The sequence below is a fragment of the Heterocephalus glaber genome, unplaced genomic scaffold, assembly GCF_053883595.1.
Source record: "Heterocephalus glaber isolate CG9 unplaced genomic scaffold, H.glaber_assembly_v1.0 deba00001429, whole genome shotgun sequence".
Classification (NCBI taxonomy): domain Eukaryota; kingdom Metazoa; phylum Chordata; class Mammalia; order Rodentia; family Bathyergidae; genus Heterocephalus; species Heterocephalus glaber.
Window position 1 is genome coordinate 16,713,307 of NW_028258294.1, and position 10,434 is coordinate 16,723,740.

Consider the following 10,434-nt stretch of genomic DNA (forward strand, 5'->3'; position numbering starts at 1 on the left):
TGGAATAGAGGCCATATTTGTTATGCTCCAGTAGAAAATTTTTCTTCATTTTTCCCGTGTCCTGAGTCTCTTCAGAAGACTGAGATAAGGGCAGTGGACTAATTAATCTGGTGGAGAAAATTTCAAAGCAACCCAGTGTTCAGACTGTGGCATGGATATTGTTGACTGCTTTTAGCCAGGTCTAAGGTGAGAATCAAGAGCAAAGAGCAGACATGAGAAGTCTGTAGTCTCATCAGAAAGGAAGCACCTACAAAGTTGGGACAAAGGAGAGCATTGTGGCTGAAAAGATTAGCACTAAAAGAAAGCCAAGTACTTTGCATTAGGATAATCAGAAAGATGACTTGAAGGCATCTCAGGAATTATCAAGACCCCACACTTGATAGACTAAAGGTTGCAAAACTGTAAAGCTTTCCTTAAAGAAAGAGTCCCTGGGACACTTGCTCCAGATGACCACTTACAGAAATGTTTCCTTAAGGTTCATTTTATTGTGCTCAGCTATCCAGGCTTTCCAGGCTTCTGCAGCCATGATTCAAGGGGACCTGGCTACTGCTCAAGCTGGCAGCAGATCTTGGAATCATCCACCAGGTGCTGGCTTTACAGTCATGAAGAATGCAAGAGTTGGGGATCATTGAAGATTCCAGCCAGATTTCACAGGACGGCCTGGGAGGTCAGGCAGTATGCTACCCCAGAAAGATCAGTGTGTGAAGTTGTAGAAGTGAAGCCAAAAGTGTGGTGGAGACCCAAGAAGTTTGGAAAAGCCAGGAACATGGATCATCTGAGGAAAACTACAAGGAGAGTGCAGAGCCGACCAAAGGGAGAAGCCATGGAAGCTACAACCACCAGAATTGCAGTAGGGGCAGAGCCATCCAAGCCCTTTGGAGTTCACACCTTGCCACAGATTGCTGGGGATGCTGGAAGTGGATTTAATGACTGTGGGATTTAATGTCTGCCCTACTGGATTTTGTTCTTGCTTTTTTCCCATTCCTTGCTATCCCCGTTTGTAACCTTTGGAATGGAAATGTGTATCTTGTCCCACTGAATGTTGAAAGTATTTAACTTTCTTTTCATTTATACAGAGGATTGCAGCTAAGAATTTGTCTTAAATCTCAGAGTAGACTTTGGACTTGGACTTTTCAGCAATGCTGAAACTGTTAGGACTTTGGCAACTCTTAGAGATGGACTAAATGCCTTTTGTGTAAAGGAATGCATATGAATCTTTGAGGGGCCAGGGGCAGAATGTTATGGTTTGGGTCTAGATTTCGCTATAAAGCCTCCTGTGGTCATGGGTGGCTTTTTCAGAGGTGGCTGAATCTAGAGTGTATGACACTGGGGTTAAGGGCATGTGATTACTAAACCAGTGCACTGATTGGTTTGGCACCACCCTAATCCTTGTAGTCTAGATAAGATAAAAAGGGCAGAAAGTTGTTGCCTTTATTCCCTAAGGTTCCCTTGTTGCTTTTGCTACCCTGAGGGCTCCATGAACTGTTTCTCCTCTGTGAAGCCCCTATGCCAAGCCACCCTGCCTTGGAATCAGCTGATTATGAACTGAAACCTCTACAAACTGTGAGCTAAATAAACCTTTCCCCCTTTAACTTTCGGTGTTGGGTATTTTGTCTCAGCAAAGAGAAAAGCAACACAGTGACTATAAATCGATTGGAATTCACTAAATATTACTAGAATCGCAAACTGATCGATCTCTTTGTGATGGGAAAGGCAAAAATTCTCAAAATAATGTTGACATGTAAGTATTACTATTTTTCCCACTCTTCATTGCAGTGCTTAAAAAACTGATTATAGTAAGGTCAGATAGTTTTCCTAAGATCACGTAGAAGTGGTAGAAAATGTATTGAGCTAGGATTCTTATGTCTTAGTCCACTTAGGTTGCTATCAAAGAATGCCACAGATTGGGTAATGCAATAAACAGAAATTTGTTGGCTCAAAATTCTCAAAGCTGGGAAGTCTGACATCAAAACACCTATAGGTCAAATGATTCTGACTTCAATATAGTGCCTTGAATGCCTCATTCCCACATGGCAGAAGTCAGACAGCAAAGAGATAGAAAATGTCTAAACTCATCCTTTTATAAAAGTATTAATCCCACCTCTTAATATTGTCACTATGGCAGTCACATTTCAACATGAGTTTTAGAGGGGACATTCAAGCCAAAGCACCCTGCTCATTTGATAATAACCTTCATGAAAATAGTAATTATTTATTCTCTGTTTTTCTTTCTTACCTGTGTTTATTTATGTTTGTTTATTTATATTTCTTACATGTGTTTATTTATTTATATTTCAAGCCTTGTGAACAGAGACTGACACATAATAGGCATTAGGTATTTGTTGAGTGGATGTGAACCAAGCAGAGACCCTAAATATTTTTTCACTTTGTAATGGCCACAATGTTGAGGAATAATAGAGTATATATTATTTTGTCTGCATTTTCTATAGAAAACTTAAAATGGTGAAATAAATTCCTAAATCATGTACCTAGGAGAGCCTAGACGTCTGGATTACTAATGTATTACAAGTTCTCTCCCGTTATAGCACAGCTCTTTCCCATTACTACAGAGTTCATACTTCGAATTGAAAGTAGAATGTCAAAAGGGTACCAGAAGAAGTGTGAAAAGGATGAGCTAGGCTCATGATAAAATCTTTGTGAAATCAGTGCACACCTCGGTCACAGTTTATTTTTCTATATATTATAGCAGTTAACAAGGTGCTCCCCTATTAAAATATCCAACAGATTGAAAATATCAACAGAGTTTTCTCATTCATCTGAATATTCCTAAGAATGTAGTCCCAACCCTTGGTCAAAATTAACTAGTTAAATCACTCTCTGGTTCTTTTCAGAAATCATGAATAAAAACTGTATTTGAAAAGCATGGAAAAAAAGATGAAAATTATTCTAGTTCAAGTTTCTCAAATAGCAACTGGAGTTATAATCACTAATTAAGTATTCAATGACTTCAAAGTAACATTTAGAAAAATAAGTTGGTAAATGTCACATGGCCATTGTACTTGGAACTTCTCAGGGTTTTGTAGATCTCAATTAATTAGTGTTTATAACCTACCATGAGATCACTGGATAAACAGTAGATAATAATAATTAAGTGTTATTATTACATGAAATGCATTATTACATTTAAACCCTCATGAAAATTGTTAAAATTAAAAGCTGCCATATGGCACAGCCTATAAAAGTGATTTTAAGAAATGTGTATCACCCCTTTAGTCTGAACCCCGAAACAGGTTTGAAATTGGTTAACTGCCATTAAAGTTGAAATGTTTTTATGGATAGTGAAATGGAGTGCAATGAGATATAGAGCACACAAAACTATAAACAAAGCATTCTTTTCCTTGATCCCAGTCTTTATGTCAATCTGGTATAAAGACTACAGAGTCATAATTGAGGCAAGACTTACCTGCCAAACAAGGCAATAAAGAAACAAGTCTGTAACTGTTGTAAGATCTCATTGATATCAACATGCCTGAGTTTTCTTGCAAAAACTATCAGGGCTTTGTTCTTCAAATAACTGCTTGTACTGCTAAAGGAATCAGAATTACTGAGTTTTTCCTTAAATTTCCACCTATGTTGGAAACCAATGTCAGCATGCTCACTTATGAACTATACACTTGAAAGATTTTCCAATTTTATAAAATTAAATCTTACTTAACTCTATGTCGCACTATGAAATGAATAGAGATGGCATGTTTGTTGAAAAACAGAACAGTTCCTCGATATTCTTTTTTAATAACTTCTCCCCATATCCCTGGGAAAATAGGGAAGCTCCCTTATTTTCAAACAGATGAAATATTGTGTGAATCTATTAAATTAGTTCTCAATTACTTGTACAAATGAACACAAAGAAGCAGAGGTCAGAGATCTTTTTATATCTATGAAAATCAGTCTGTTGAAAGTTTATAAAGATGAAACACTGTGTAACAGGTAAACATATTTGTCAAGATCTCTCTGCCAGTGTTTTCACCAGAGGCTCTGTTCAGGCACACCTTTCTTTAGTATTTGTTAGTAGCAGCACAACTAAATAGTGTGGCTTTAGACAATGGTATGGTTTGGATATGATATGTTCCCCAAAGACTCATGTGTGGAAAGCTTGGTCAATTCAGCAATGTTTAAAGGTAGGGCTTTTGGAAGATGATTGGATCATGAAGGCTCTAACTTCACCAGTGAATTAATCCACTGAGCAATTGATAATTTGATCTTATTATTGGGAGGTAATGGAAACTGAGGAGACAGTGCTGAACTGATGGTAGTGGATTATGAGTTTATGACCTTAGAGACCATACCTTGTCCTCAAATCTTTCCTCTCTGGCTCTTTATATCTCTCTGTGTGTCCTGTCTTCTAGGAGGTGATCAACTTTGCTTCACCACATGCTTTCTACCTTGATGTTTGCCCTCACCTCAGGCTCAAAGTAACGGGACCAAATTACCATGGGCTGCATCCTCTGAAACTATGAGCCAATATAAATCTTTCCTACTTTACACTGATTTTCTCAGGTATGTTATCACACTACAGAAGCTGATTAACACAGGCAACAAATAACTGGCTATCATGGAGTGCATGTGAGAATGTAAGAATGAAATGAAAAGCTTTTTTAAAACCCTGTCACTGTTGTTATTTCTCCCTTTGGAACTTAAAAACAAATACTAATATGATTTACACAAGAGGAGTTTGCATAGATTATCATAAGCTACTAAACAATAAGACATTTCATAAATATTTTGGAAAGACTGATAAACAAAAGGATAAAATAACCAAGATTAGTATAAAATGTCTACTGCTCATTTAAAGTTAAGTTATATTCACAGATATTTTGAAAATATTTAAATCAGCACATCTATATCTGCTATACATTCTTGACTATAAAATTATAGACATTGTCAAATCTGTATAGTTGGTACAAGGTCAGTGAATTTTTCCTACATAATTTCTTTGCCAGTCCTGGGGATTGAACGCAGGGCCTTGCTCTTGCCAGGCAGGCATGGCACCACTGAGCTACAATCCCAGCCCTTTCTTACATAATTTTGAAAATAGTGTTTATTTACTTTAAACACAGTCAGCATTTTTAAATTCTCACATACCCATTTTCTGTAACACCAAAAACATTGTCCCATCTTCCCAATAAAAAGCCACAAGACTATTTTAAGCACTTAGCTATCTTTTGAGAAGCCTCTTAATTATGTGGTTAAGATGCTTTTATTGCTTATGGACTATTTCTAAGTTATGGTCATTTTTTTCAGTCAGACCTCAAGTTACATGATATGAATTAGTTTCCTTAAAACTCTATGCTTACCATTTCTTTTGGTTTATTTTAATATAGTTTTCCATGAAGTCTAACTCCTTTGTCTTTACAATTAACTTTATCAGCCCACTTTGTGCATTGTAATTTTTAGTCCAATCTAGCAATGGCACTTTTTTGGTTTTGTTTAGTTTTTGTTTATTTGTTTTGTTTCATTTTGTTTTTGAGAGAGTCTCTCTGTGTAGTTCAGGTTGGCCTTGTAACTACTATGCAGCCCAGCCTGGCCTCAAACTTGCAGTTTTCTTCATGCTTCAGCCTCCTGAGTGCTGAGATAACAGGCATCGTCCACCGTGCCCAGCTAATGCTGGTGTTCTTGTTTGTTATTTTATTTACAAAATTCACATTGATGAATTTTTTCAGATTTTATTTTTAACTTTCTACTTTCTCAAGGTGATATCTAATCATGAAATTATATAAAAGTGAAGGTATTAAACCTGAATAATTAAATATTTGTTAATGATTGGGCTTTCGAGATTCTAGGAATTAAAGAACTCTGCTGGGTTCCTTCTTGTTTTTAGGAACAGACAATACAAGTTAGATGTCCACACTTAGCTTTCAGTCCAGGTACTTGCTGACCTCTATTATTTCCTGCCTTTGTTCTCTCAGGCTTTGCCACCAGCCTGCATGAAGCTACCTACCCTTTAACAAAGGAGGAGGAGGAGGGGGAGGGGGAGGGGGAGGGGAGGGGGAAGGGGAGAGGAGGAGGAGCCTTCTTTACATGGTTTTACTCTTTCTCTGCTGCAATTCTGGCCCAATTCTCTCTTTTACCCTACCCGGACACTGTAGAAGAATATTTAAGGGAAATCAGAGCAATACCATAGCATTTTAAAAATCACGTTGTACTATATTACTTTATTAAGTATGAGCTTTTCTTTATTTCTAGTAGTTTTATTTTTCCAACTTATTCGTCAGTGATTCCAACAGTAAAACTTGAAATTTTTAAAAGAATATTGTATCTAAAAAGTAAAAAAGTTACAACAGGATTTTTTGTACCTATTGGTGTTTCTTTCTTATAATAGTGTACTATATTGAAAATTACTTTCTTTTGGTTGTTTTCAAATACTTGAAAAATACTCCAGAGTTTTCCCAGGTCATAAAGTACATGAAATTACTCTTACTTTGAGAGATAAATTTGTATGTCTCTATGTCATTTCCATAGAGAATAAAGAAAAATTTTAAAGTAGTTAATGTGTTCTCCAACCTGAATATCAGCAAAAGGGATAACACTAGTGGACACCTACTACTGTCTAATCTTCAGCAATCTCTTTTCTTTCCAGGAACTGCACCTTCCTACTTCTGATACAAAGATTAATTCTGAAAGGCCCACCAGTCTCCTGGTTTAGCGAGTGACACAAAATTGACAAGTCAAAATGCCCCAAGCCTCATTCTGCTGAGACTGGTCCCAGATATGGACACCTGGTTCCTCTTTGAGCTTTGTTATATGAACATAGAGTCTTTCATTTTCTAGAACAGCAAGCACTAGGAAATATATAAAGCTGTAAGTAAGTAGCTTTAGATTTTACTCTCAGGCCAGTTATCACCAAAAACCTGAGCTGAGGGTTAGGGATAGAATTGAAAATAGACATTAAAAAATGATAGACATAGAAAAGATCTAAATTATGCCATGTTGAAAGTTATGCTCCTGAAATGTTCAATTAAGCCCTTATTCTCACAAAATAGTCAAGTTGATTTTTTGTCACTTACAATTGAAAGATGTGAAATACAAAGGTCTTTAGAAACTTAAGAGATAAATATGATCTTTAAAGAATACCCCTCTCCACAAAATTACTGATAAATATAATGAATAGAAATTTCTCGGAGAAATGCTGTCAGGAATGCACCATGTGGAGTCGGTGATAAATATGACTAATCATGGCATAATCTTTAATTAAAAATCTTATAGTTCATTAACAAAATAAGGGGGGAGCTTCTATCCTGAACTATTCTGAAGAATTTCTGTGTAATAACATATAAAGACAATAAAAACTGAGCTCTAACGAACCATAATATATGATAGTTTTGAAAGCTGTCTATAAAAGTCAGTCTTTTAAGTTGAATTTGATGATGCATTGCTCTAATTCCAGCAGTCAGGAGGCTGAAGCATGAGGATTGAGAATTCAGGGCCAGCCTGGACTACATAGAAAGATGTTATCTCCAAAAACATCAATAAATTTTGCTGCCATCTTCAAAGGAAATATTCAAAGAACAGAAATGTTATGATATTTTGTATTTTTGTTTCTTCTGTGACTAAGATGGCTTCTCCCCTGTCCACCACTCCTCCCCCACCAAGTATTAAATTGGATTGTTACCTTAAAAGGCAAAAAGTAGTGGTTATATTTGTCCCTGTTGGAACAGGAAATAAACAAACAGCTGTGGTTAGTGCGTAGGCACTTAAGATGTTCAGAATGCAGATTGTTTAGATATGTCTCAAAAATGAGATTCCCAGGATAGGGATCCACGTAGAACACAGTTTACAGGTAGAGCAAGGGTATCAGGGATAAGTCCAGTCTGGAAGCCGAGTTCAGTTCCTTTATAAGCACAATGTTAGCAAAACAACAATGTTAAATAACACTTACTCTCTGACATATGGGTGGACAGTTTTCTGACACATCAGAAAATAAATAGGACAAATCTGTTTTTAGTCTGCATGTTTTTCTCTTTGCTAAAGGAAAAAGGCCCTGTGATTTTTGCACCAAGGTTCTATGAAAGCAGAAGGCCATATTTGAGCAGTAACAAGAATGGCACTTTTAATTTAGTTCAATATAATGATTATTTGAGCATATGCAGTGTTGAGATTGGGTGACAGTGGTCAGGCAAACTGATGAATACTCTATCTCTAAATAGAATAGTGAAATGTAGACAATCTATAAAACATACAAAAGAGAAAACATCTCTATTTGCTGTATAGAGACAGAGGATTTGAAACCACATGTATGGATTTCTGATCAAGTATTCTTTCCACTGTACCACAGGCTTAAGATTCCACATGTCTAACATTTATCTGATTTTCCCCTATTGGAATTGGACCAACAAATGAATGTATATTAAGTCCTCTGTGACACTTGGAGGAGACATAATGCTAACCTGAAGGACAGACTGAATAGCTGGAAAGCTTTCTGAAGGAGTGAATGTCTACATAAATTTTCTTTTAAAAATGAGTTTTTTCCTTGGATGAGAAGGGATATTCCAGGAAGAGAGGCCCAGAGGTAAGACAATCATGAGCTTGGAGACAATTCGATGCTACTGGAGAGTAAAAAAGGACTTCTGAAGGAGTTGCAGGAGAAATCTCCTTCCTAGACTGTTTATTCCAAGTGGAGAACTGCTTCCTTAAAGCCATACAAGAACTATCCTCAAAAGCTACTAAGGTGTACAAGTTTCTATGGCTTCTAGGATCAAGAGAATAGTGTTCTCATGATGAAGTATAAGCAGTTAACAAAAAATAAACCTGAGGGCCAGGGATTTAGCACAGTGGTTTCGCCACCTGCTGAGAAAGCATAAGGACCCAAGTTCCATCCCTGGTACCAAAAAAAACAAAAAACCCCTGCATTTTGCCAACATGATTTTGTTTCATTAAACCATTTTCTCAAATGGCATTTGCATGTTGGTACAGTCATATTTTTGCATTAAAGAAAGAGTGGATGGAACCCATTTCCTATCTCCCACTTTCTCCCAAACCCAATTCTAACTCAACTTTACACTAGTCCAGCACCCTGGTCTTCCATATTCCAAAATAGGCATCTTTCTATATCTAGGTCAAAAAAAGCTCAACAAATAAAGCTAAATGTTGTACTTCAGGTTTTCGTCTTGTTCTCAAAGACAAATGAACTTCACTCTCTCTTCTAGCCCCAGAGAAGGTGCTAAGCAAAATTGAATGGCAAAAATGATCTGCTGGGAAGTAGGAAGACTTCAGTGCGGCCAGAATTTATCCTCCTTAAATGAAAGTTGAAAGTTGAACGTTAGCCACAATTCCAGCTCATCCATAATGTTTAACCATAGTTTGGCTGGAGATTCAAATAAAGATTTTCAGTCTTTCCATTCTATTTTTAGTTTTGATGACACATCAACCAAAATGTAATCACAATGTTCTTTTTGCATTATTTGAAAATTCTCTAAGCTTCGACCTCAATAAACAGATCTCTGGAAAATTAGGGTAAACACAGACTTTTCAGCAGATTCTTTGGAAGACAAGTGAGGCCTCTGAATTACAATATTAGAATCAAGTTACATGTAGAAGAATAGTACAATTATTTTATACTTTTAATTTTTTCACTTAGAAACAACACATGGCAGATTGATTACACTGTCATAAAAAAACAAATCAAGTTTACCTCTTTTTATTCTTTCAGAAAATATTTTTTGAGCAGGTATGATGTGATGAACAATTACAGATAAGACAAGAAGACAAGATAGTCTTCCTTTGGCTAGAAGTGATAGTCAATAAAATAAGCAATATGAGTGAATAGCAAATGCTATGAAAGAAATTAGGATAGGACACCATTGTGTAGAAAGTTGATGTTTGGTCTCAGAAAAGGAGCAACAGGATGAAGTAGATATTTGCTAAGTAAACACAGCCGTGCTGCTGGCAAGGGATTACAGAAGGGCAATCCCTCCACAGGCAGAAGTCATATCAGAAGCAAAGGCAAAAAGTACCATTAGGCTCAGTCCAGTATCTCTCTGACTAGCATAGTGTCCAGCTCTCCTATAAAGGAGTAAATTTCTCATGTGCTTTGTAGTCAATTTAAATTGGTTTTTTTCAACCATATGGGGACATAACACTAATGCTTATAGCTATTTTATGATTATAAAAACAAACAAGTGAAGAAAATTAATTATAAAGAAAAATACAAAATCAGTATCATTTAAATAGTATCAATTTAATGGTGTAAGTGAGTTTTTTGTTGAAGCACTATTATCCTGATTGCTATGAATCTTTTCAAGCTGATGGGGCAGGGGGGGCACTACTTGGCGGGATTGCTACTTTGCTCTTAATGGTGATTTAATTCTTTTATCCATTTAAAAAAATTTTAGAACTATTGCCAGGTCTTTATTTATACAACAAGCTGTGACAATGTCATTTGGTCTTCATTTGTAATGATGGGTCACTGAAAATTTG

The 10,434-nt window shown here is 36.3% G+C and overlaps 1 long non-coding RNA gene across 1 annotated transcript; it reads left to right on the forward strand.

The window, feature by feature from the left end:
• Nucleotides 1-1,186: 1,186 nt before the first annotated feature.
• On the forward strand, nucleotides 1,187-9,374 carry LOC106008293 (uncharacterized). The gene is made up of 4 exons (XR_001182715.2): nucleotides 1,187-1,741; nucleotides 4,368-4,518; nucleotides 6,599-8,527; nucleotides 9,165-9,374. It is a non-coding gene; the product is annotated as an uncharacterized LOC106008293 (long non-coding RNA).
• Nucleotides 9,375-10,434: the final 1,060 nt, after the last annotated feature.